Here is a 25,562-nt window from a genome sequence, read left to right as displayed (position 1 = left end):
ACTAATGGAAATAAGCAGAAAACACAACCGAGAATGCACAAAGGCCATTTATTTGGAATTCACCATAGCAAGACAGTGATCATCGTCATTTGCATTTAACAGAGATCAGTACAGGAAAAGAGTAGAAGGCTTTTAATAGAAAAAGGGAGAGCAAAGGTGTGTTTGAATGGAGATTTTGGCATGGGGAAATTGCAGGTTCACTAACTCATCTCTAAACATCTTAAGGGATTGGTTAAGATTTGTCCTTTGCACATTCAGACTGTCATCTTTATTTCCCCTCTGTCCCTTTCTTCTCATTCATTCTCCTATCTTCTGTCTATTCCATCCTATCTATGTACTCATCTGTTAGGATATTTATTTAGCTCTTTTTTTATTTAAAAAGAAAAAGAGTAAAAAACATAACAAAGCAAAACGGTGTAAGGGTGCAAGTAATACAGAACTACAAAAAGAAAAAAAAACAGTAAGATATCACCAATTAATAGATTAATTGAAACAGTGATTCAGGTCACAGGATCAAAGCAAACAAAGTGAACATTCAAACAGTGAGACTGCAAACAGTTATGTTCAATGATTCAATCAAAAATATTAATATGGTCATCCATTTAACACACCTAAACACACTTGCTGTTGTATCCTTTTGGGCACTTTTTTCCCCTCTTTATTACAACAAAATTTACACATTTTGGGTTTTATTGCCCCCTTAGATCTTATTACTTTTTTTGTAAGAGAATAAAATCAAACGTGATAAAACAAAGCTGTCAGTCAAAACCAAGGATAGACATAGTACATGATATAAAAACAAAGTACAAGGTTATCAACAGTGGTTACCATAATGCCTCTTGCTTCCTTAAGAAGAATTGTCCATCTCATTAGGTATTATAAAGTTGAATAAAACAGTAGAGAACAAGTCCAATAAAACATAAACATTGTAAACCTTACAGAACTTCAAAAGAGGACAATAGTCAAACCAGAATGGGCATCAAGTGAATCTTATTGCCTTCAAAGTAGTTGCCTATACTCTGATACTTAATACTATCATACAGAGCGGAACAGCTCTTAATATATTTCAAAATTTGAATTATAAAGTGATTAATTTTGAACTATTCAATAAAAATGTAGTATACAGTGTTGAAGATGTCATGAGCACCATATTCTGGAAAAATAGGGAAATTCTATAAAAAAGATAAAACATTTTAAAATCAAATGCAAATTGTGTACCTAATAAAATACACAAGGTGATATGTTTAATTTTGACCTCTAAGTGCTGGAAATGAAATTTCAAATCTATTTACCAAAAAGCTCACGATTTTATTAGAGATATGAGCAAAATGTATGCAAACATGAAATAACTTTTTAAAAATAAATTGAAACGAATGAAATTATAGAGTATAATTAGTACTTCTTACCCAAGTTTGAGGAAGGGGCCTTAAAGGAAAGAAATATAAATGATTTCAATTTCTGTGTTAGTACATGCTAGGTAAATAAAGAGGATAGAGTATGTATTAGTCAGCTTTCCCAGTGAAGAGACATAATATATAATATCCACAATTTATAAAGAAGAAAGGTTAAATTTGGCTCGCAGTATCAGAGGATTGAAGTCATGGTCACCAGTGAGACACATCATGGTGAGAGGATGTGGTTGAGCAAGGAACCTGTGGTAACTAGGAAGCAGAGCAGAGAAACTGTCAGAGAAAAAGGAGCAGGAACCATATGGGGCTCATTAAAAAGTACGATGTGCATCTTAATAAAAATAATTTATTATAGTAAAAGATACATTTTCATTAATCCTCCTTAAAATACTCTACTGAGCTCCGAATATATTCATGTCACCATTCTTAACTATTTTCCAAAGCAGTCTGGAAGTTGTCTTTCATGCTTGTCTTTAGTTGTGCTAGCTTGCTGTCCTGCTGCCAAGTGCCACCCTATGGGGAGGTAGGCCTATGGGAAGGTACGCCGTGTCTTCCTTCTGCCTTATTAACCAGATCTGGAACTGTATGACTTCTCACTCATTGTCAAAGGAAAATGAACATGAAAAGTAAACTTTTCAAATACTTTCACAGCAAAAGATATTTGGTTCCTGCAGCACAAATTTAGGAGTCAGAGAAGTCAAACAGAAGTTTTGAATATGTAAAATCTTTCACAGCAGTATCCACTGTCTCCACTTGGATATGGGTGAGTGCTCAACATTAATAAAAGTATAACAATAGATTTAAACTGGCACATAAAGCCAGTTATTATTGCAAACATAATTGTTTAAACAAGACTATCCTCTTTCCAAAGTAACAAAAATTTTTACTGTTCATATGTCAATTCTGTTTTTATTTGTAATTAGAAAAAAATTATCTCAGATTGTGTTTATGCCCACAAATTAAGAATTTAGCTAATTTTTAAAAAATTACTGTCATTTTTTCTCAAATAAAAGTACACAAGTATTTTCTATAGTTTCTCTTTACTATCTCTTTACCTTATAAATTATGTAGTATTTAACCTCAGTTTATTAATGTTTTCCTGTAAGAAATAACATTCTTGTAATTGCAAAAGTTTTATTATTCTATAAATAGTCTCTTGGAAAATTGAAGTCTTGAAAATGCCTGGCAAGAAACTTGATGGTAAAGTCTTTTTGAGATTCCCTGAAATAAAAGCATAATAATTGAATAATAACTTGCCTGCTTCTTGCAAGTGGAAGATACATGCAGTCATTTTAATACCTTCCATGTATCTGATAAGAATCTATGACTATTTTATTTTCTAAGCACTCTAATTATCAGCAGGAGAAAAAAAGCTAAAGAAGCAAGAACATTAATATGCTCTTTTTATCTCCCCGCTTCTGAAATAAAAATAAATTTAGTGCATGATAATAACAGTTAGTAATGCCCTCTTCACTTTTATATTAATGACCAACAGTGTAAATGCCTGAGGCATTGCCTTTAGAGTTTGATTGTTCTGAAACTCAACCATATGGCTTAACAATAAAAATGACTTCTTTTGCCCTGAAAAAAGATTAGCGATGCTCTTTAAGATAATGCCACTGGTACAGAGCCAATAGCTTTCTTCAGTCTGGGTGGATTTTGAAAAAGCCTTTCTCTTGAGACTCATCTATAAAACATTGGATTCAGCTTCATCTTAGAACAATCTTTTATGGGAGGGAGATTTCGTAGAGTGTAAAGAATTCAATATGAAAATCAGCAGAAAGGTATTTTGCAAATGACAATGAACACCACCAAGAAAGAAGGTTGCATGTGATAAAGGAAAGATAGAAAATTACAATTTTAATTTAGGAGTTGAATTTTTTTCAAAGAACATCTTAAAAAGATAAGAGTATAGTCTTTTTGAAGTCAAAACTTTAAGTAAATAGCTTTCTCTAAAGCAAGTAGACCTAGTTACATAAAAGTGTAAAAATCATAAAGTGTACATGGAATCTAGCTACATCCAGAAATAAAAGACCAATTATTTTATTGAATGAAGTAATAAATAAATAGTTAGGGTTAAGTTAAGAAGGAGTTATGTGTCTCATTATTATTTTAAAAATCTTGAGCACTAGGATTGGCAATTTAGCACCTGCCTGGCAAGCGTGAGGACCTTTACAGAATGAGTATGCACACACAAACACACATTCCTCTTGAGGAGAATTATTAACATTCTCAAAGGCTAAGTTACTTGGTTTAATAATAGAACTTTGTTTTCTCATAAAGTTAGACAAATCTAGTTTGCCTCAGATCTAAATATAAGTTTATAATAAGAGTAGTTGGAAAAATGGAATTAGAAAATGTCCACAAAACAAACAACAAATAATCATATTTTATGCTAAGAGAATAAGCTGAGGATGCTAACTCTTAGGAACAGATGATAAAATTCCAAATGGAAACATGAAAGAATGATGTGAATCTAAGTCACAATTAAGCTGGCTTTGGCCAGAGAACAGTGAACACTCCTATATTTCTGGCTCTATTTGCATAAAAGCTGCTCTCTAAGCAATCAGGGTTTTGACATTTAGGAAGCTAGTAAGTCATGCTGGACCAATAAATTATTGTTTTTGCCAATACTGGATGCTCAGATATCTTTAGTCTTAAATTTAATGTGGCTTTTTGTTTGTTTTGTTTTTTGTATCAAGGATCAAACTTATGACCTTACCCTTTGGCAAGCAAGTGCTTATGTCGCTGAGCTAAATCCCTGGCCTGTTCTTAAATTTAAAGTTTGAAATATGAAGCTTCGTAGAGATTAAAACTAAAAAAAAAAAAAAAAAAAAAAAAAAAACTAATGCTTCAGACTGCCTCTCTGAAAGTGATCTAAATATTTAAAAATAAATGTGACTTCATTCTCACTGTTCTAATGACTCTAATAAATTTTTCATATTTACTTGATGCCTATGTACAAAATATTTTGTATGTATCATCTCATAATAGTGAAAAACTTAATGCCATATAAAGTCCATATGCTAACTCACAGAACTACAAAAAGGCACAAAGTGGTAATTACATGCACTTTACATGAGCAATAAAGCACATGTAAGTGCATGAGCTTCCATTTCAGACTAAACGGGAAATTTGGTTTACTGGTTAATATCTTGAATTTAATGTTAGAGACACATTAAAATATTTAAAAGCATATTTAAAATATTTAATGTACTAGACAAAAATAAAAAGGAAACTTTACACATGAAGTTAAGATAGATGAGGAAAGAGAGTAAAAGAAGAATGTAAATCTCACCTCTACCTTGAGAATATTTGTTAAATATGGTGAACCTGAACTTTGGCTTTTCATTGCTTTACCTTAGGATATATAGGAAAGTAGAGCGATTGTAGCCTGTCCAACAAAGACAAGCAAAAAGAAGACTTTCATATATATAGTTAATGCTGGAAACCCTACATCCTCATTGAAAAGGAGTCACAGAAATAACCCTGATGATGCTTAGTAAAGTGCAAAGAGAATAACTATGTTTTGTGCTTTCCTGCTATACACGGTGGGTTCCTCAAGGCCAAGTGCTGTTCTTTATTCACTTTTCATTTTATATGAGTAACAGAATGTTCACAAGTAACAAATATTTGAAATATGTGTGACACATACATCAATGATCTCAGATGGTTCAGTTCAAGATAACTAATGCTAGTTTGGGAATCACAAATGAATTTTTGTGTTAGTATTGTCTTCTCCGAGTTGAATCTCAGACTTCAACTAATAAAAACATACAAAAAATGGAATATATATATATATATATATATATATATACATACATAGTCTTCTCATGTTGCATGAGTTTGAAATCACAAAAGTCATTTGCAGTTTCTTAATGAATGCTCAGAATACACAATGCTCTCCTGACACTAACAACAAAGTATCTGATAAAATTAAACTGTGGTGAGATATTTAATATTCCACACTCCTTGAAAATGATTTTACTCTTCATGTCACAGAAATGTCTTGCTTGTTGACACAGTGTGCTAAGTCAAGCTAAAGATACTCTTCTGGGTTTCTATAGATAGGCCTTTCTTAAAGCACACAAAAATGTTCCAAGAAACCTTTCAAATAGCATGAAATGATGCAGTACTTTTTAAATAATTATGCATGCAAGTATATGAGGGAAGTATTATAACTATATGAATAGTGAATGACCTTAGAAGGAAAAATTAGTGGGAGTCTGGATTGTCTCCTTTCAGGACACTGTTGCCTTTACTTTTGCAATTAAATATCTTTATGTTTTGCTTTCTTTTTTACTTCATTTTGTAGCCAAAATTACCAGAATAGCAGCTACACTTGATATAATTATTTTAATTGTTTACATGCTATAAAGCTGTTAAAAGTAATTTTGATTTTACTAGTAAATAGGTTTTATTACAAAGTTATAAACTTGCTCATCGCTATCCAGTATAATGAGTACTTAAGAGAGTATTTCAGTCTGGATTGTTATGTCTCTTTATCCACTGTATGCCTAGCCAAGTGTTACAATTTTGCCCACAGGATAACAAAAAAAATGCTAATAGGTACAATTAAAAGATATGAATAATACTGACACCTTTTTATTATCTTCAGGTACCATTGAAACTGCCCGAGACATTAAGTGGTAATGATGCGAATACAGTTATTTGCCAACTGAAGTGATTCCTGAGGAAGTTCAGGGACATTTGTTTCCAGGTTGAACATTATTTTTTTCTTCATTACTGGATATAGAATTAAAACAGCAGTCTCTAGAATTGTCTAAACAGTAGCCAATGATAGCAAGATCCTCTAAGGATTTAGCACACAAAGGCTAACTTTTTATACCAAACAATGGAAAATAAACTCATGGTTCCTTTGTTGTTTTGTTATAGACAGCTGAGAAAGTCAGAAATATTATAGGCAGACTAAGAGGGATACATCCTCAAGGAACTGGAAAAAACGTGAAACATATCTCAACTGTAGCCAGAGACATGTCTACTGGAGACCAGGCCTCAAGATAAAGATGAAATCACCAGGCCTGTATATGTCCTCCAAAGACAAACACTAGCCTAATGAAGCCTAGATAGACATCAGTCACTCTGGTGGGGGACCAAGACTTCCCAACCCATCATTTCTTGAGTCTGTTCTTTCCATGTGTACTGGTTATGTGACCTGTTTCCCAATTGGATCACTATTACCTACATGATAATAGTTGTACCCTTATTGGTTCACATGGGAGTGGCATGGGTCTATAAAATTTCTTTGCAAAGTGGGGAACTCATTAGGATCCACTCCTGCCTCTCAGGAGTTATCTTCTCTGTCTCTGTCTCTGTCTCTGTCTCTGTCTCTCTCTCTCTCTCTCTCTCTCTCTCTCTCTCTCTTTGAATATCATCCTACCCTTAACCTCTGTTGTTCCTAGAATTCATCCTTTGATTTTAGAAAACACAAATTTGGAGTACCAGGCATCTAATGGTTGAGAATTAAAATATTTTCACATTTCATCTCCTGTATCATATTCCGTATCAGTTTTATAATGGAAACTTCCCCAGTCTTGATTTTCTTATTTTTATTATTTTCTCTTCTCCTTCTTATTTTTTATATTTTCCTATTTTTAATAATTAATCCTGTGATGATGTTTGTCTCTCTGTTTTCTGAAGTTACGGGTTCACCGCCCATCTCCTAGTCACAAATGTGGGGGGTGCTGCCTTTAGAGTATTTAATACCACTAGCTGCTTCTATATGTTTCAGTAAATAGAAGTGGCTTTCCTTCCAGTACAAGACTCTTTTTTATGTTTCCTTATTCTTGCATCTAATAAAATCTTAAGCACAAATTACCTTACTCATTTGCTTCTTACTAATTATGCTCTTTTTCTTTCTTTTAATCTATTCCCCCGTAGTGATCACCCTTTCTGAAGTACAATTCATTTGGTTCATTCCCTACAAACTCCTGAACTGAGATACTACAGGAGCTTCTGCTTAACCTTGCTTCCCACCCATGCAACTTCTCACAGACATCTGCATTTCACTGTGGAGTGTTCCAGTACAAACAGATAGGTCAGGTTTATTTTTTCATTTTGTTTCTCAATTCCAAGTGAAAACAAATGGAAGTAATTGTTCTAATGCAATAGAAAACCTTTGTTGTCTTCTGCCCCTCAGTGTTTTGCCTTTTATGACTTTTTTCCTCTGGATAGAAATCCTTGTTTTGCAAGTGCAGATCCCTACGTCAATCTCATTACTTCCTGATTAAAGTTACATATCTACTAATTTTTGTTCTTTCAAGTTACAGAAGGCATATCTTTCCTTTTGGTCCTGCTTATACATTTCACTTTGCTTTTAAAAAAAAATCACAAAGGAGTATAAAAATTGCACCATTTCATTTAGTGACTAGCTTTCTTAAGAGTGGTTAAAGTTCTTGTATTTCCACATATAAACTGAACCCAAACAAAACACAGTTATTTATGTGATCTTGGGTCAATAAAAACTGCTTCATTTAGCTATACTCTTATTATCCAGTAATAAAAATAAAACATCCCCAACAAAAGACATATAATACTAGAATTATAGCCAATTATCCTGAATTCTAGGCTAAGGTTTCTTACTCTTTTATCTCTCAACACATCAACTTACTCAGCTACAAATATATTTTATCCTAACAGCTCAGAGCTTGCTTGTTCTAGACCATAATATTGTATCATTATATAACTATAATAATATCAGTGAACTTGTATTTATTTCTATTAAAAATTCATAACAGGTAAGCAATTTTTCCACATGCCATTTAAATACCAGACATTGCTCTGGAGACTGGGAACATTACAAATAAAATGTCTGCCTTCACAAAATAAACTTTCAATGAATACAATATCTAATTCAGATATTGCTGTCTTGGGGAGTAAATAAAACTCAGAGATGAACACAGGTGGCATAGACACTGAATCACGGATCAAAGGCAAAGCTGAGGTAGGCATATTGAGCAGATTTGGATTCTTTTGAGCTGAGGCTAGAATGATGAAAAGCAAAGAGTCACACGAGTGAAAAGGATTCACAGTAAATACAAGACAGAAATAGCATTGTGGTGTTCTCGGTAAATAGGAAAATCAATGTAGCAGAAAAAAATATAAGAAAGGATTTGATTTTTTGCACAAGTAGAAACCGCTGGGAAAATTTAAACAAGAAGGAGGCTTGGCTTAGCAGCTTTTCTTGTTTGGTTTGATTGGTTTGGTTTTGGTATTTGAGACAGTTTCTTAATATGTGGTCTAAGCTGGCATTTTCAAAGGCTTGCTCAGTACACTATTTGAAAAATGAGCTTTGAAATAATATGGAAAAAAGTAAGAAGGAAACCAAAGACTTGGCTGTTGCTATATAACGAAAAGGAGATGTAAGAATGTGATGATATGAATGACTAATGGAAAGTTGGAGAAGTAGTGAAATTTACTGAATATTTTAAATTTAAAGAAGTAAGGACTTGCTCATGGATTGGAAGTGGAGTGTGAGGTAAAAGAGAAAATCAGTGACTTTTTCTAATCATCTGGATGGTGATGCTATTTATTAGAAAAAGGAATGAGTCATGTTTGGTAGAAAAATAAAGAATTCTTTTTGGAATTTATTAAGATTGATCTATAAATAGCTACTGCTTATCTATGTGGAAATCTTTGCAGATGTCTAACGTTAAAAGGGAGACCTGGGCCAAGAACTGTGATCTCTTAATTCTTCAAACAGATTTTATTTATCAGTTCTTTAGCCTACAAATATTTTCCTTTTTTGAGCGTTTATTTGGTTTCCTCAGATTTTGATATCGTTCTCATTTTTCTAAAAAGACAGAAAATTTCTTCATAACTAAAGAAATAAAGAACAAGGAAATTTTTAACTCATTTTAGTAATTTGCAAAATTCCTCTCAACACAATTTTGCAGAATGGCCCATTTTTTATTGAGTTTTACACTTTAAATTTTAGGAATCATTTATCTTTTTATGTGCTCTGGATAAATATATATTAATTAAGTCTCATGATCGTTGAACTGTGCACTGGATTTCTAGGGAAAAAGAGAGGCAAAGTGTAAAGGTATAAATTACTACTGTATGGATTTTGTTTGAGGAAGTGAAGAATTTCAAGAGCATGTCCTAGCCCAGGTGGATACTTTTGAACGTAGAAGGTATGATTTAGAACTGCAATGCTAATTTAATATCACATACTTGTGGAAAGACATCTATGTAAGACTAAATTGTCTCATCAGTAACCAAATGATGCAGCTTTCTCTAATTGGTCTAAGGAATAAATATATAACATTCTAAAGGTTATCATTTTCTTTGTTTCTCCCCAAGTTACTTGAATGTTTGCTCATCCTAAAGAAATTGAATGAATAATTATTTCCAAAGTTCCTAATGTTTTATATGTTATTTAACTGGTTAAATTGAAGTTTGTTTAATCTTAACTTGTGTCTATACAAATGACCACTTTGTGTCTATACTATTAAATAAAATATGTATAAATTATACCTCGATGTAGTCATACACCACACTAATCAGAGAAAAGAAATAGAAAAACTTGAATAAGTGGTTTATGCCATTCTCTTTGAAGAATTGATTCTCCACTTCCGTAACAGATTGGAGTGATCTAAAGAGAGGAAAACATGCTGATGCACTGAATATCTCCTCTGAAGATTCTAGATTATCTCATGTGGAGACTGGATGTTGAAACTGTGCGATTTTTAAATTTTTTCAGGCGATTTCACTAGTTGAGAAGCATTGCTTCATTGAGGTACTGGGTCAGAGTTTACAGTCATTACCAATTATGTTCGATGGCTTCTTATTGAGTTTGTCTATTCAGAACACCTGGAAACCCTATTTACCAAACTGCATATTTCATATATATAGCAAAATGTGTTAATGTGGTCACAGAACTGATCTACACAGGTTCACATTGAGGTGTCAATGGAAAATTAGCCTAAGACTTTCTTTTTGGAGCTTCAGCATGATGTCCTCCATTTTAAAACCTCCTTTCTAAGAATCTTCCCTCTTAAATTCAAAACTTAATTGTGCATTTTTCTCCATAGTTTCTTCTTTAATTTAAATTGCATTATGTATTAAAAGCTAACTCCAGTTAAGACAGAAACTGACAGATATTTAAAAATGTGGTGAATATCCCAAACTGATTTCTAAAGATTTTTACTTCTCTTGTAGACTACAAATACAAAAATAAAACCAAAATGCTATTCATTTATAAGAATATAAGGTTCCTACAAAACTGATATGGAGAAATTCATTAGCATCCTAGGGCAATGATTTTCCCCCTGGCAGCTGATCATATATTATTAATGGTTCATTATTTAATAACTATTTTAAGACTTTGTCTATTCTGGCAATGCTATGTGCTCACAAAACATATATTCTGCATCATTTGGGCTAATAGTTTATAACTGGGATTTCTGTCTTCTTTCAATTTGCATTTTCATTAGCACATCAGCCAAATATGCTACTTTTTTATCTCTAGAAAACAGAAAATATATATTTGGTGGACTTTCTCTACAAGCAATCTTACAAAAAACATTAACAATTAGAACAGAGCCAGTGGAGGACCAATATGAAAATGAGGTTATTGCACAGTACAAATAGTCAAGGCAGTCAAGCTGAAAATAGCACTATATGATATAGTCACTCCATATGAAACGGTAGGCAGACATTAATGATGACTAAAACCACGAATTATAGTAAGTCAATCTCCTTACCAATATCTTTCATTGATTTTGTGACATTTTAGTGCACATAAATTTGATTTATAAATTTTGTTTTGGCTGTTCTAAGAAGTGTAGGTAAAATAATATAACACACTTTTCTATACAATTATGTTTAGAATAGAAGAATATTTAAGTAAATTATAGATTTCTGAGAAGTAATTTTCCTTTAAAAGAGCTTAATAATCAAATTAATTTTGGAAATACTGAGTTTTAACTAAGATAAATATACATTTTTTTAAGTACTAAAGATCACAACTTATAAATTTCATGTCTACAATTAGTGCTAATGTTTGCCTCACTAGAAAGTTGTGGTGTTTATAGAATCACCTACATAATTTCTGTGGCTTAGATATGTGCCCTTTGAATATCTTTGGTTAAATGTTTGTTCTTTAGCACTATTGGAACTTCATGAAAAATTTAAAAGATGGAACCTATTCTGAGGTATTTAGAAACTGGAACTATGCACTTAAGAAACTGTTACTCAAATCATGATTGTTAGTCATATTTAACAACTTAATTGGATTAAAAAATGCCTAATGTATTAATAAAGTTTACTCCTCAGTATGTATACATGAGTCAAAGAGATATGATTTCGGATACTCTATATAATCACTAAACTATTCCTCTCCAGCACTGTTCTCCACCCTCCATGCACAGAGCCATTTTGTTATTCTATGTGCTTCTGCAATAGTATTTTTGCTTTGGAGAAAGCTGGCTACAGATTGAACTCCTAGAATATAAGACAATTGGAAACTCTCCATCTTTAAGGGGCAAGTGTACAGTAATTTGTCCAGCAATATGAAGCTGAGTAATACAGAAAAACTGGCAGTGGAAATATGGTTCCATTGCTTTGACTGCATCTACCCATGTGTATTTGAAAACTTTGGTATTGGCTTGAGGCAAATGCTTGGAAAAGTTTACAGAACTAAACGCAAAAGTCATCCAGTGCTGAGAGAAGAGTCAGATGGGTGATTCTGGTTACAGCTCAAAGACCAGAACGCAGATGTAAACACATATAGTAAAATCTAATCTTTAGAGGTTTCACTGGGAAAAAGGACCTTACTGACAATTGGGCTAGAGGTCAACAGTGCTATCCACCTGGCAGAAAGAATGCCTATATTTTGCTGATGTTTTAAGATTTCACAGCAGTCTGAGAATAAGACAAGTAGTCTAACTGGGGGCTGGGGATTTAGTTCAGCGGCATAAGCACCTGCCTTGCAAGCAGGCAGTGGTGAGTTCGATCCCTGGAACCGAGAAATTTTCCCTGTGTAGATCTTTCATTTCTTTTAGTTTTAATTCCTAAGTATTTCATTGTTTTGATGCTAATGTGAAAGGTGTGGCTTCTCATTTCTCTCTCAGTGATTTTGTTGTTATTATATAGGATTGCTATTGATTTTTGAGTATTGATTTTGTATCCAGCTACATTGCTAAATTTATTTTTTATACCTAGGAGAATTTCAATAGAGTTTTAGGGGTCTTCTATGTGGAGTATCATGTCATCTGCAAATGATAACTACTTCCTCTTTTCCTATCTTTACCACTTTTATTTCTCTCTCTTGTCTAATTGCTCTAGCTAGTATTTCCAGTACTATGTTGAATGGCAGTGGTGATAATAGAAATCCTTGTTTTGTGCCTGATTTTAAGGTAAATGCCTTCAATTTTTGGCCATTTAATATAATGCTGGCTGTTGGTTTGTCATAATTGGCCTTGATTATATTGAAATCACTCTTAAAATTCAGGAGAAAACCTAGAATACCAAATACAATTCTCAGCAGCAAAGGCAAGGCAGGAGGTATCACAATACCTGACTTGAAGTAATATTACCAAGCAACCATAGTAAAATCAACATGGTAGAGGAATCAAAACAGAGCCGAAGATCAATGGAATAGATTAGAAGATACAACCACAACTACAAACACACTCAACCGCCTTAATCTTTGATAAAGTAATCAAACATGTTTACTGAAAGAATGACAGTCTCTTTAATAAATGGTCCTGGAAAAACTGGCTCTCCATATGCCAAAAACTAAAACTAGACCCATGCCTATCACCATGTACTAAATTAAAATCTAAATGGATCAAAGGTCTCAATATTAAAACAGAAACACTAAATCTGTTGGAAGACAAATTGGGTAAAAATCTTGAAGACATAGGGGTAGGTAGAGAATTAATGAACAGGAATCAAACTGCATGGGAAATACTTCCCAAAATCAATAACTGGGATCAGGTCTTATTAAAAAGTTTCTGCATGTCAGGCCATGGATTTAACTCAATGGTGTAAGCACCTGCCTGGCAAGTGCAAGGTTATGTTTGATGCCTGGTACAAAAAAAATATCAGTCCAGAAGAATTCAAGGGAAAGATAAAGCCAAAATACATACAGATCCTAAAGATATTAGTGCCATTATAAACAAAGTTTTTTGTACAGCTACAAGAAGAAAGATGCCTGAAATGAATAGATACTTTTCAACTGAAGCAGTAGAAAAGACAAAGAAACATATGAAAAAAATGTTCAATAGCCCTGGTCATTTCAAGAGATGCAAACTAAAATGACACAGAGATTCCATCTCACTCTGGAATAGTCACCTATTGCCAGGAAATTAACCAATAACAAATGCTGGTGTGAGGAAAAATTCCTCCTCACTACTGATGTGAATGTAGACTGTTGCAACTGCCTTGGAAATTAGTGTGAAGAGTCCTCAAAAAACTAAAATGAGGTTCTATTCAATGTATTTCTTGGGTTTCTTGGGAATCCATTTTTTTCTTGTTATCAAAGAATTATAAAAGAATTAAAGACACCATACCACAGCAATGATTATGCACGTATTTATAGCAGCACAGTTTAGAAATGCTAAATCTTGAAAACAGCTCAAACATGTCAAAAGACATTTTTTTTATGTATACAATGGCGTATACCCTGCTCCAAAGAATGATAAACTTGAGATATTTATAGGTAAATGGATGGTACTTGAGACCAGAATTTTAAGTGAAATAAATCAGACTCACATGTGTAAACATATCATTTTATTCCTGGTGTGAAAACTGAAAGAGTAAATAAGGACTAAATTGTACAGTAGATATTATGAAATAGGAAGAAATTGTTCAAAAGGAAAGTGGAACTAGGGGAGGGAGAGGGGGAAAGGAAGGAGGAAGAAAGGATAAAAATGATTTAAAAAGAATAAAACACAAACAAAGCCTTGTAGATTAGGAGAAGAGGAATTGAAGGTCTGAGAGATTAGGAAAAAGAAATTAAAATATACAATGTACAGGTACAAAATTCCTATGATATTATATATATATATATATATATATATATATATATATATATATAAATACACCAATAAGCACAATTAAGTTAAAATTTTAAGTACTTAAAAAAGAGTACAAATGAGACAATTCTAGTTAAATATATGCACCTTGAGATCATTCTTTTTATTGAAATTTATCAGACAAACATATTTAAACATCACATTGCTTCTCTGCTTGTGTAAAACTGAAAGTGTAAATAAGGATCAAAATGTATAATAGATGTGCAATAGGAAGTTAAGATCAAATGGGAAGGGGGATGAGGAGGGGGAAGGGAAAAAAGGAGAAAAAAAATGGAAACAAACCTTTTGCAAATAAGGAGGAAAGAGGAGTTGAAGGGAGGGGAGAGGAATGGAAATAAAAGAATTATGATACATCATGTACAGAGACAATTGCCCCATCATGAATGACACCATTATATATATCTGAAATACACCAATAAATTAAATAAAATAAAAAGATGAAAGATGCCTTTCAGCCATCTCAGGTGTTAGCAAGATCTGACATCTTGAAGCCTCAAGGTTGCAAAAGCATAACATTTTATTTGGGAAGACAGGACCTGGAGCTCCTGCTTCATAAAGGCCTGCTAGGGAATTGGTTCCCCCTGGTCCATTAATTATTCACTGCCAACCACACACTAGGAGGCCACTAAAGCAATGGTCCAATCAAGCCTGATTACTGCTTCTGTTCAGAGTATGTATTAGCACGTTTCACTAAATATTAGTTTTCTGGTATGTGGGAGTGTTGTTAGCTCAGGGAGGATTCAGTCCATGTTTCAAATAATGCACAGGGGGTCCTGGTTGAAGAGCTACATAAAGGGCACTGTGTGACTCTGGGTATGAATCCAATGGCATGGTAAAGATCCACAGGATTTGGAAATGACAAGAATGTGGCATCCATCTGCATAGGGAGGTTGTAGTGTGTGAGGGGATAGCACTAGGAGGGATGCCCCAGGGGCTGCAACCATAGATTGGGGCTGGGGATTTAGCTCAGCGGCATAAGCACCTGCCTTGCAAGCAGGCAGTCATGAGTTCGATTCCCGGTACCGAAAAATGAAAAAAGACCAAAAAAAAAAAAAAAAGACTATAGATGTGGGGCCACCCAAACCCTTTGCATGTACATTTTACCACCCTGTGCTATGGAAGCCATTTATGGATTTATAGGCATTAATGACAGGAGACATAAAGCTCTCAACCTACCAGATGCCTAGTACTAGTTTATGTTCTCTAAAATGGGAAGAATGAATTTCAGGAACAATGGAAGTTAAAAGCTGAGTCTATCTATTGAAAGAAAGCTTCGGTCTGACAGAGACAGACAGACAGACAGACAGACAGAAGGGGTCCCAAGAAGGTCACCAAAACTCTGTCTTTTCTAGGGATTTTTATAGATCAAAACCACAAAGGGAGGCAGGTATAAGGTGGGGAAAGCATGGGTACTTGCAAGTGGGCATGAGGTGTAACAGAATTATGGGCAACCAGTAAAATTAATTGCTCAGGTAAAATTGATTAAATCTGGGACAAATAGGGAAGTAAATCACATAGCAAGCAGGCATGCATACAGAGCTGTGACTCTTCACTAGGGGTTTAGGTTAGTGACTCCTGGCTTCCTCAGACTGATAGAGACTTAATTAGAATATCAATTCCTGATGCCTATCTTTAGGAAATGTGTAGGTGTATTTGTTTTATATTTGCCTGGTGGTCTGCCTTACAGCAGACATGTCTGCCTCCCCCACAGTTTCAAGGTATCTGATCTTGTGTACTGGTTCTTTCCAGGGCTAAGCTCTGTCTGACTGCCTATAATATTTCTATTTAATTCAATTGCCTGTAACATTAATGTTTTCCCTGCTATGATTCAGTATTGTTTTGCTCTGATTCATTACTCTCCCCTGTTCTTCTTTTTTGGAATGGAAATATTTATATTATGAAATTGTACCATAGGATTCCAACTTTTTTTTTTTTTTTTTTTTAACAGAGGTTCACAACTGAGAGTTTGCCTTGAGTATCATAAAAGACTTGAATTTGGACATTTGGAAATGCTATAACTCTTGTAATTCAAGGAAGGGATTATTACACTTTTGGCTTTATATTGACTAATTGTATTATATTGGACCGAATTATGAAGTCATTATTTTTTGTTATTTCAAAAGTAAGTTTTAAGAATATGTGTATGGATATGAATTTGACAAGGACTAGGTGATGACTGTTAATCCTTTTTTGTCGACTTCAGTGGGCCAAGAAATACCTCATGTATTAGTAAAACATCTGAGCGTGTTGGAGATGGTCATGAATGTGTAATATTAGGTACTGCATTGGTCCCCCGCCACTCCTCCTTGGCCATGTTCCTCTGCTCCACTTCTCACTCACCATGAATCGAGCAGCTTTGCTCTGCCATGTGCTTTTGCTATATTACTGTTTTGGAGCTGACTGGCCATGGACTGAATCCTCTGAACTGTGTACCAAATTAAAACTCCTTACCTTTACATTGTGGGTATCCACGATTGTTTCCCAGTAACAGGAAAGTTTACTAATACACAAGTTCTGTTTCTCCTCTTCTCGCTTTAGTTTTTGCTTCCTGTTTGCTAGAAGGTAAGCACCTTCCTCTATCCACAGTATCACCACCATGTTTTCTGCTTCCCAAACCCAAAGTCAATGGGCCATTTTACAATGGACTGAAACCTCCAAACCTGTGATCCAAAATAAACCATGCTTATTTTAAATTTATAATCTTGAGTGACATTAAAATTTACTGTTTTGTATGAATCTAACACAATAATATGTCCCCAAATTTTCATCTCATCCAAAGTCTTTCCTCTACACATTAACCATCACACATACTGTACACTAATGTTTATGCGCTTGTAAATTTCAAAGTCTCTTATACACATATGCCTAAAACTCACCATCTGATTAACTCAAATTTTTTCTAACACTCTAACTTTGTTGCTGATAACGTCATTCAAAATGGCAGAAGTAGTGAAACATAAAGTCACAATTCATTTCAACTCTTGCTTCAAAAGCAAGTCATCAGGTCTTTGAGTTTACTTTCTCAATAATTTTTGTATCATAATTTCGCTATATTAAAGTTAAGTATACATTAGTTGATACCCTAACTTACTTTCTTAGACTAGTGCAGTAGGGTGTACAAGAAGTCTCTAGTCTTGCTTCTATGTAGTACATTATCTATAGGAAAGACAAAATAATTTTTTTTAAAAAAAGAGTATGATCACGGTAATAAAACTTGATAGCTATTTATTTCTAAATACAGTTAATTTCTTAATTCCCCTCAAATCTAACCTCAAGCAATCTTTTTCTGTGTCATGTACCAATTACTCCATCACAGATTAATTACTATTTCATTGTTCATTTTAATTTGAACTGTTTGTAAAGAAATTCCTTCTTATTGATATTTCTAACCCCTCTTTTATACATAACAAAATTTAGGTATTTTGGTATCAAGTGATTTTTTAATACAATGCAAATATTAACTGTATATCTGATATTTTAGGATGTTTCTTCTCGCAAGATACATAAAGCATTTAATATTGTATCCTATTTTTATTTATTACTGTTCATGTATATTTTATCTGCTTGTAAAAGTTATCTTTTATTTTTCTGGAATACCTCATGACACCTAGTATAGTTTGAAACTCAGTTTCTAGTTATACACTATTTAACTGAGTTACAAAATTAATTAAAATTTAATTGAACTTAGAGTTCACTAAAGCAGAATGATCACCTTCAAATGTTCAGATAAAGAAACATGTGAAGGAAATTTATATTAACTATTTTATATCATTTGGTTTTTGTAAGATCAAATATGAGAAGTTATTGTATGTAATACTAGTGATATTTCTATAGATTATGATAGTAAAAAAGAACTTTAAAAATTTGTACACTAGCCTGACCTTGTGTCCTTGTCTTAGCCAGTAACCTTGACTCAAATATATCTAAGACAGGAAATAGAGAACAAGAAAGCCAGCTGATTCTTTTGATAGAGAAAGATAAGTGATAATAGCTAATTAAGATTAGCATCTGGGAATTATACTGTGTTAGCAGCCTGGAAGGAGCAATGATCAGCATCTCAATCTTTTTTGTTATTTAAAGTTCTGCAATAAGATCATTATAAAAGTAAATGTAGAAGGACAGTTTTTAAGAGGGTTCTGAATTGTTTAGAAAAGTGACCGGGAGGATAAAAAATATATATATAGTTTGTCATAACATTAAAAACTGCATATAATTAGGGTTTTTTTATTTTCTTATGTCATGTATGTATGTCAGTTAACTGGTAATATATTTGAAAACATATAGCTTAAAATATAATGTAAATTTTTAAGCATTTAGAACTGTATACTAAGAATAAATATTAAATTGGAAATGCAGCAAGTGCAATACAAAGAGAAAATCTATTATGTTAAAATTTAAACAAATTAGTAGGATTAAATAGAATAAATGAAAAACAGAAAATCTTAATAAATGGTAGAATCAAGAGATTCACTAAATTCAAAAATGATTTTGGAAAATAGTTTTAAAGCAGGTTAATAAAGCTCAAGTGAGGCAGATCAAAGAAAAAAGAGGAAGTGATTAGACTAAAAAGTGGAATATTATTATAGATATATAAGAGATTAAACAGAAAGAATTGTATTATTTTGCATATTTTAAAACAAAAAATTAAACTCTACAAAAATGCAATTTACTATAAACTCCCCAAGACAAAGTAGAAAGTATAAATAATTTTATTATAAAAGAAGCAATTTGAATTATTATTTTCATTTATTTTTTCATTTTTTTGGTACTGGGTATAGAATTCACAATCTCACACTTGCCAGGCAGGCACTTGCACCCCTAAACTAAATCCCTACTCCCAATTTCTTTATTTTTGAAAGAGGAAAATATATTCATATAGCTGAATATTTCAGTTTATCATACAAAACATATTGAGACTATTATAGGAAATCGAATGTGATTCTAATTTTTAATTCATTTTTACTAAATAATTTGGAGCTTGTTTAAATTGTGTATTAGAAAAATATTAACAAGAAAAATTTACTTTTAATTTATTTATAATTTTCAATATTCCCATGGGTTTTCCATTTAATGCAGATGAATATAAAAAATAAGATTTTGAGAATTGTTTAGAGAGGTAATATCAACCCGTTTCTAGTCACATCTTTCATAATGACAGTACCCTTGACCAAGTCTTCACTGTCTCAGAGTATTGAGAGATTTCAGTCATTAATTATGGAATGTATACTTTTCTGATGTACATACTAAATTTATTTTCTTTCTTCATAATTTACAGAATTCAGATAAAACATTGATAAATTTTAAGTTTATAGACAAAAAAGAAATTAAAGAAAAACAAAATAAACCATTAGCGTCTATGCAAAAGTAAGTAGTTGTTAGAGCAATCAGGAAAGAAACTTAATACCTATTATGTTTTCTGAGCATCTGTAATATTTCTGATACTGTCAGAAAAATTATTATATCTCTTAATTTTTATAATTTTATTGACAATGATAATTGCCCTTGTGTAAATACAGGCACAAATTTATAATGTTGAAGTCTTATAGGCTAATAATTACTGAGCTTTCGACATAAATGGTTTTATTTTGAAAAAAAGTTTGGATTTACAACAAAGTTAAACAGATAGTTTAAAGATTTCCCTTATAAGCCTCATCTATTTTTCTCCAACATTAAACTTTTACATTCTCATGTGTCATGGTTTATGTCGCTGGCCCCCTGGCCTCATGTGTTTGCATTATGCATTTGTGATTGGTTCATTGTATAGCACTTGGGTTGATGGTGTCAGTGCTGTGCCCACATAAGGGTTGAGCCAGGGTGTAATGTAATGGCAGGAAGGAAGTGTGTCTTGCTCTCTTGCCGGTTTCTGCCTTGCTGTTTGCAGCCTCCATGAACTGTGGCCCTGCCAGGCTACCCTGCCTTGGATCCAACTGAGGATGGACTGAAACCTCCAAACAATGTAAGAAATAAACCTTTCTTTCCCAACATTGGTCATCAGGTATTTTGTCTCAGCAATAAGTAAAAAGTACCTAAGACATCATGGTTCACACATTGAAATTAAATAAAAAATAGAGAAATTAAAAAAGAAAAAAATTTTATCATCATTACCAGGCATGAGAGAGGGATAGCAGTACAGATTCCAGGACATTCATGACACCTACGATAAAATAATGAATTGTTTATCACAGACATCTCTACTCACATCTACATTGTACTGGAACAGACAACAAGTGCATTAAGTCAAGAAAAGTAAACAAAAGTCATATATATTGGAAAAAATGAAACTTTCCCTATTTGTAGATTATATGATTTTCTTACATATAACATACAAAATAATGCATTAAAGAAAAACAACATCTTCTAGAATAAATTGTTTTGAGAGTTTTTAGAAACCAAGATCAAAAAGCAAAAACCAACCATAATTCTGTTGGCTAGCAATGAATTACTAGAGATTAAATTAAAAGTAACATTTAAAATGCCTTTAGAAAAATTAAAAACTTAGGAATCAAATGAAATAAGCATAAAATATGCAGGTATACTGACAATTATGAAAAGTATTTTTAAATATTTAAGAAATGTCTGCAGATAGTATATATTTAGTTTTTTTTTAATTTTCAAAATTCAGTGATTAAGAAAATATATTTTTTTAAAGATAGACAAAATAGTTGATACAAACTTTACCAAAATCAATATGCACATAGAAATAAGCACTGGAAAATATTCTTAGGCTCAGTTACTAAAAACTGCTAAATAAAACTTTAGATACTATTATGAACAAATTACAATGAATTAAAAATGAATATTGGACTTTAAAACAAAATAATAGGAAATTAACAATGACTACCACCTTCCATTTTCAGATGTTTCCTCCTACTTTCACAATATCTATTGTGGATTTTGGATCACACTAACTCCTTCAGTTTTTTTTTTTTTTTATACTAGGGAAGCAACATGATGTTAAAATACGTGAGACCAAACAATTTCACCCAATTGCATGATCACAAGTTGCATCCATTTACCTACAAAAGCCTATTTTCACTGTATGTTTTGCTTGGTTTTATGTTTTTTTTTTTTTTTTGGTCTGATTTTGGTATATCTTATAGCATGAGAAGCTATTTCAAACATAACAAGATATATTATGGTAGCCATGGTTCATTTCCTATCATCTTGTTTTGAAGTCCTGTATCACTTTCACTGTTTTGTTCTGATTGACTTTATCCAGTTTTATTTTGTTTAAAAATAAAACATTTTTTTAAATGAATAATATCAGGGCTGGGGATTTCGCTCAGCAGCAAAAGCACCTGCCTTGCAAGCAGGCGGTCATGAGTTCAATCCCCAGTACCGATAAATAAATAAATAAAATTAAGGATTGGCCAGGAGGCTGAGCAATTGCAACTCTCCTGCATTACAAATGAAAATGTAAAATGTCATAGCCAGGCACTTTGTAAAATAGTTTGACAATTTCTCATAAATTTAGAGGGATAAGACATGATTGAAATATATAGTGAATATTTAAATTTGCATATTTATTACAGTAACAGACACAATGTCATTCACATTTGAATGCACTCATTCTGCCATTCTTGCCTCATTCTAAAGCAGTACTGCAAGTCCTCCTTCATGTGTATCTTTAGGATATGAGATAAAAACATAGCAAGTAGGGCTTCTAATTGCTATCCAATAAAAAGCAACCTCATAAAACATTATGATATATCCTAATCCATCTTATTAACCAGACCTGGCCCTGTGAGAATTCTTACTCTTCCTCAAATTCAGAATGACCAGAAAAAGTAAATGGTTTTATTCAACTCAGAACATAAAAGCAACTGTAGTAGTGTACTTAAAGAAACTCACAATAGCAATGTGCCTTTTACTTCTGTAAATAATTTTTTTTTGTAATTGAAACATTCACCATAAATTTAAGCACACCGTGTGGGACTGTACTATCCAACATGCATTTATGAAAGTGAAATGAGTTTTTATTTTCATACAAAAATCCCTATATAAATGATACTGGAGGCTTTGTTTATAATTGCCAACAAAAAGAAACAACTAAAATTTCTCTCAGCTGTGGAATTGATCAATAAACACTGGTAAAGGATTGGCACCATTCCATGAAATATTACTCAGCAATAAAAAGAATGAAAAAACTGACATATGCAACAATATAGATAAATTTTACTTGTATTTACTATGATAAACTAGCCAGATTCAAAAGGCTATATACTGTGGTATTCATGTATGACTTCATTCATATAACATTCTAGAAAATTCTGAAGTTAAGAAAAACTGAGAAGTGATTTCCCAGGGCTGCTTAAATGAGAAGAATGGGAATGGAGGGAGGAAATATTTTATTTAAAAAAGACATTGAGTCTTTTTTTTTTTGCATTTTTCTACTATTCTATGATTTCTTTTGGTATATTTTCATAACTGAATACATTCATCAACTCAGATCTGGAGACTAAAAAGGGTAAAATTTGTGTGAATTCTCTTAAAGTGAAATTGAAAAACAAAAAATCATGATTGAAGCATGAATTATTTTCTCATAAAGACAGCAAATTTGGAGTTTAAATAAGTGTAGCGTGAGCCTCTGCAGATTTTTCATGTCAAAACACGTTAGTCTTTCTCAGTTGCTTGCTAAGGAAAACTGAACAATGAAAAGCAAATCATTGTTTTTTAAAAGAATGAGCAAAAATGTAGTAAAAAAAAAAATCTCTTCTACCCAACATTGGCATCTGAGTGGAGATTTAATAGAATCGTGTTCTGTATAAGGTTCACAAGGACAGGGTCATTGGTGCACTGATGTATCATCGGGGCCTAGAAGAATTTTTGTCATATACCAGGTACCACCTGTGAGTGATTACTATGAAAGAAAGAAGCTAAATAAATTAGAATATGATTATTGTCATTTTTTTCCTGCAGAGTAAGGCAAGTTAGAACAGAAAGTAAAGGGTAGAATCAGATTGGAGACCTAAAAATTGTAAAATGATGTTTTTCTATTAATAAGTACAGCTAGAAGAAAAGAAAATTAGCTTCAATTTGTATCACTTGCTACTGCACTTCATAGATGCAACTAATACTGGATGAAAAGTTAGTCATTTGAAAGAATTATGACATCAGTATTTATAGATTCTACTCTAAATCTTGCTAATATATTCTCTACAGAGTAGAATGATATTTTCTACTATAATTCTAATTACGATATTTTCTCACCTAATACTTTATTATTTCTCATCTGCCTTAAACTAAAGAAAATATGATCATAGATAATTGAAAAAGATCAGTATGTTGCAGCTTTTAAACAATTTTCAGAAATTATTAGCCCTTCATCCTTAATATTTTAGAAGAATGCTTGTCTCTCTAAAACAAAATAAAATCTTTACTAAATATTTATGAAGGTATGCTTCAAGTCCTTCTATTACAATTAAATAGCCCTCCTTTTACTTACTCAGATTATGTTATAGAAACACGTTTTTGCACAGACACATCAATCACAAAACTAAAAGAGAGAGACAAGAGAATAACAGGAAAAAGGACTGGTAACCACATTCACAGAAATATACAAGTAGAAGGAAACTGTTATCCAGTCTTTCTTTCCCTTTTTTCTCCCTAGAGTAAAATGAAAATAAGAACTCAATCATAACTTCGAAGTTTTCTACAAGTCTAGTCAACCCAAATTTTGCCAAATACAAAACTTAATTGAAACAGTAGATTATTTTGTCTTTTAAAGAAAATTATTTTGAAAATCATATATAAACTAATTACAATTCTAATTAGTGTTTTATAATGAGAAATATGTGATGAGAACTTTATTTCTCCAGAGATTTTCTGAGAATAATAGTAAGAAGTTAATTTGGAACAAACAGTCAATTAAAGTTCCTACTTGATTAGAAACATTAGCATAGAAAGCGTTTTACCTAACATTATAGAAGTGAAAGATAGATCGCTATAATTATTGCATCAACTATTATTCCATTTTACTCTTATCATCCTTGCAAACATTGTATAATTCTTACAATAGAATAATTTTCCCTTAACCTAATGAAACTGCCTTCTAATGATCATCTATATCTACTCTTCTCCTTTAAAATAAACCTCACAATAGGCTTTTTTTTTCTTTTAATCAGTATATTAAGGAAACATTCACACATTTCAACAGGTGCTTAAATTCTGATAGCCAGATTTAAGCATGTGAACATATGACTTTTTAAACATAACAATAAAGCTATTCATCATAATTTGTTATGGTATTATCATTAAACTACAGTTACTTCAGAGTATTAAGTCAAATAGGTTAAAGACTGTAACATGCAAGGAATACCACATATTATACATGCAAATTACTTTTCCATGTAGTTTCTTCACTTGACTTTCAAAGTTCCCTAGCTCTGAAGCCACAACTCAAGGGCTTATCATGGTCAAAGAGAAGGGGAAAACAATACAACCACGACTGGATTGCATTTCCTTATATGATGTTTCCTTATTGCAATCTTATAAATTCAGGCCTTAAAAAGCAGCATTATTTCAATATACCCCTTATTTAGAAAGATTTCATTTCTATCACTTATCACAGGTTAAATTATATTTTATGCTTCCTTTAGGTAATAATGGAGCCTGTAGAATGCAGAAGCATCACGAGTCCTACTTAATACAAGTAACTATAGACAGACCAGCATTTCCACAGTCTGGTTCCTTTTCTGATTGCCAGTTAAATACATTTTTAATCCATAGTTTAACAATGAAGAATCATCCACAGTGTTAGCTAAAGCTAGCACTTCAATCTAATCTTGTCCATGCATACAACTGAAATCAATTACAAGGTATAACCTGACACCAGGGTTCATAATTTTTATAGGTATTAAACTTCATCTTGCTCACTGAAGTCATCACACATACTGGGCAAAATCGGAGCCTCTGTATTTGCATTTATTCTTCATCTAACATTTAAAACACTACTATAATTGAATATTGAAACAAAAGCAAGTAATAAGCATATGATGACAACAGTCCTTCGTGCATTCACTACTGCACTAAATGCCAGTAGTGAGTATTATTCACTGGCCCCATTCAGAGCACTGACACTGAAATAAAG

The 25,562-nt window shown here is 32.5% G+C and overlaps 1 pseudogene; it reads right to left on the bottom strand.

Annotated features, from left to right (window-relative positions):
• LOC134471848 (inhibitor of growth protein 2-like) overlaps positions 1-17,071 on the bottom strand; it is a 33,060-nt pseudogene extending 15,989 nt beyond the window's left edge.
• Between the last annotated feature and the right edge of the window lie 8,491 nt (positions 17,072-25,562).

The sequence above is a fragment of the Cavia porcellus genome, unplaced genomic scaffold (assembly GCF_034190915.1).
Source record: "Cavia porcellus strain 051 isolate PalLab524CR breed Dunkin Hartley unplaced genomic scaffold, mCavPor4.1 scaffold_20, whole genome shotgun sequence".
Taxonomy (NCBI): Eukaryota; Metazoa; Chordata; class Mammalia; order Rodentia; family Caviidae; genus Cavia; species Cavia porcellus.
This window is presented reverse-complemented; position numbering and strand designations above follow the sequence as displayed.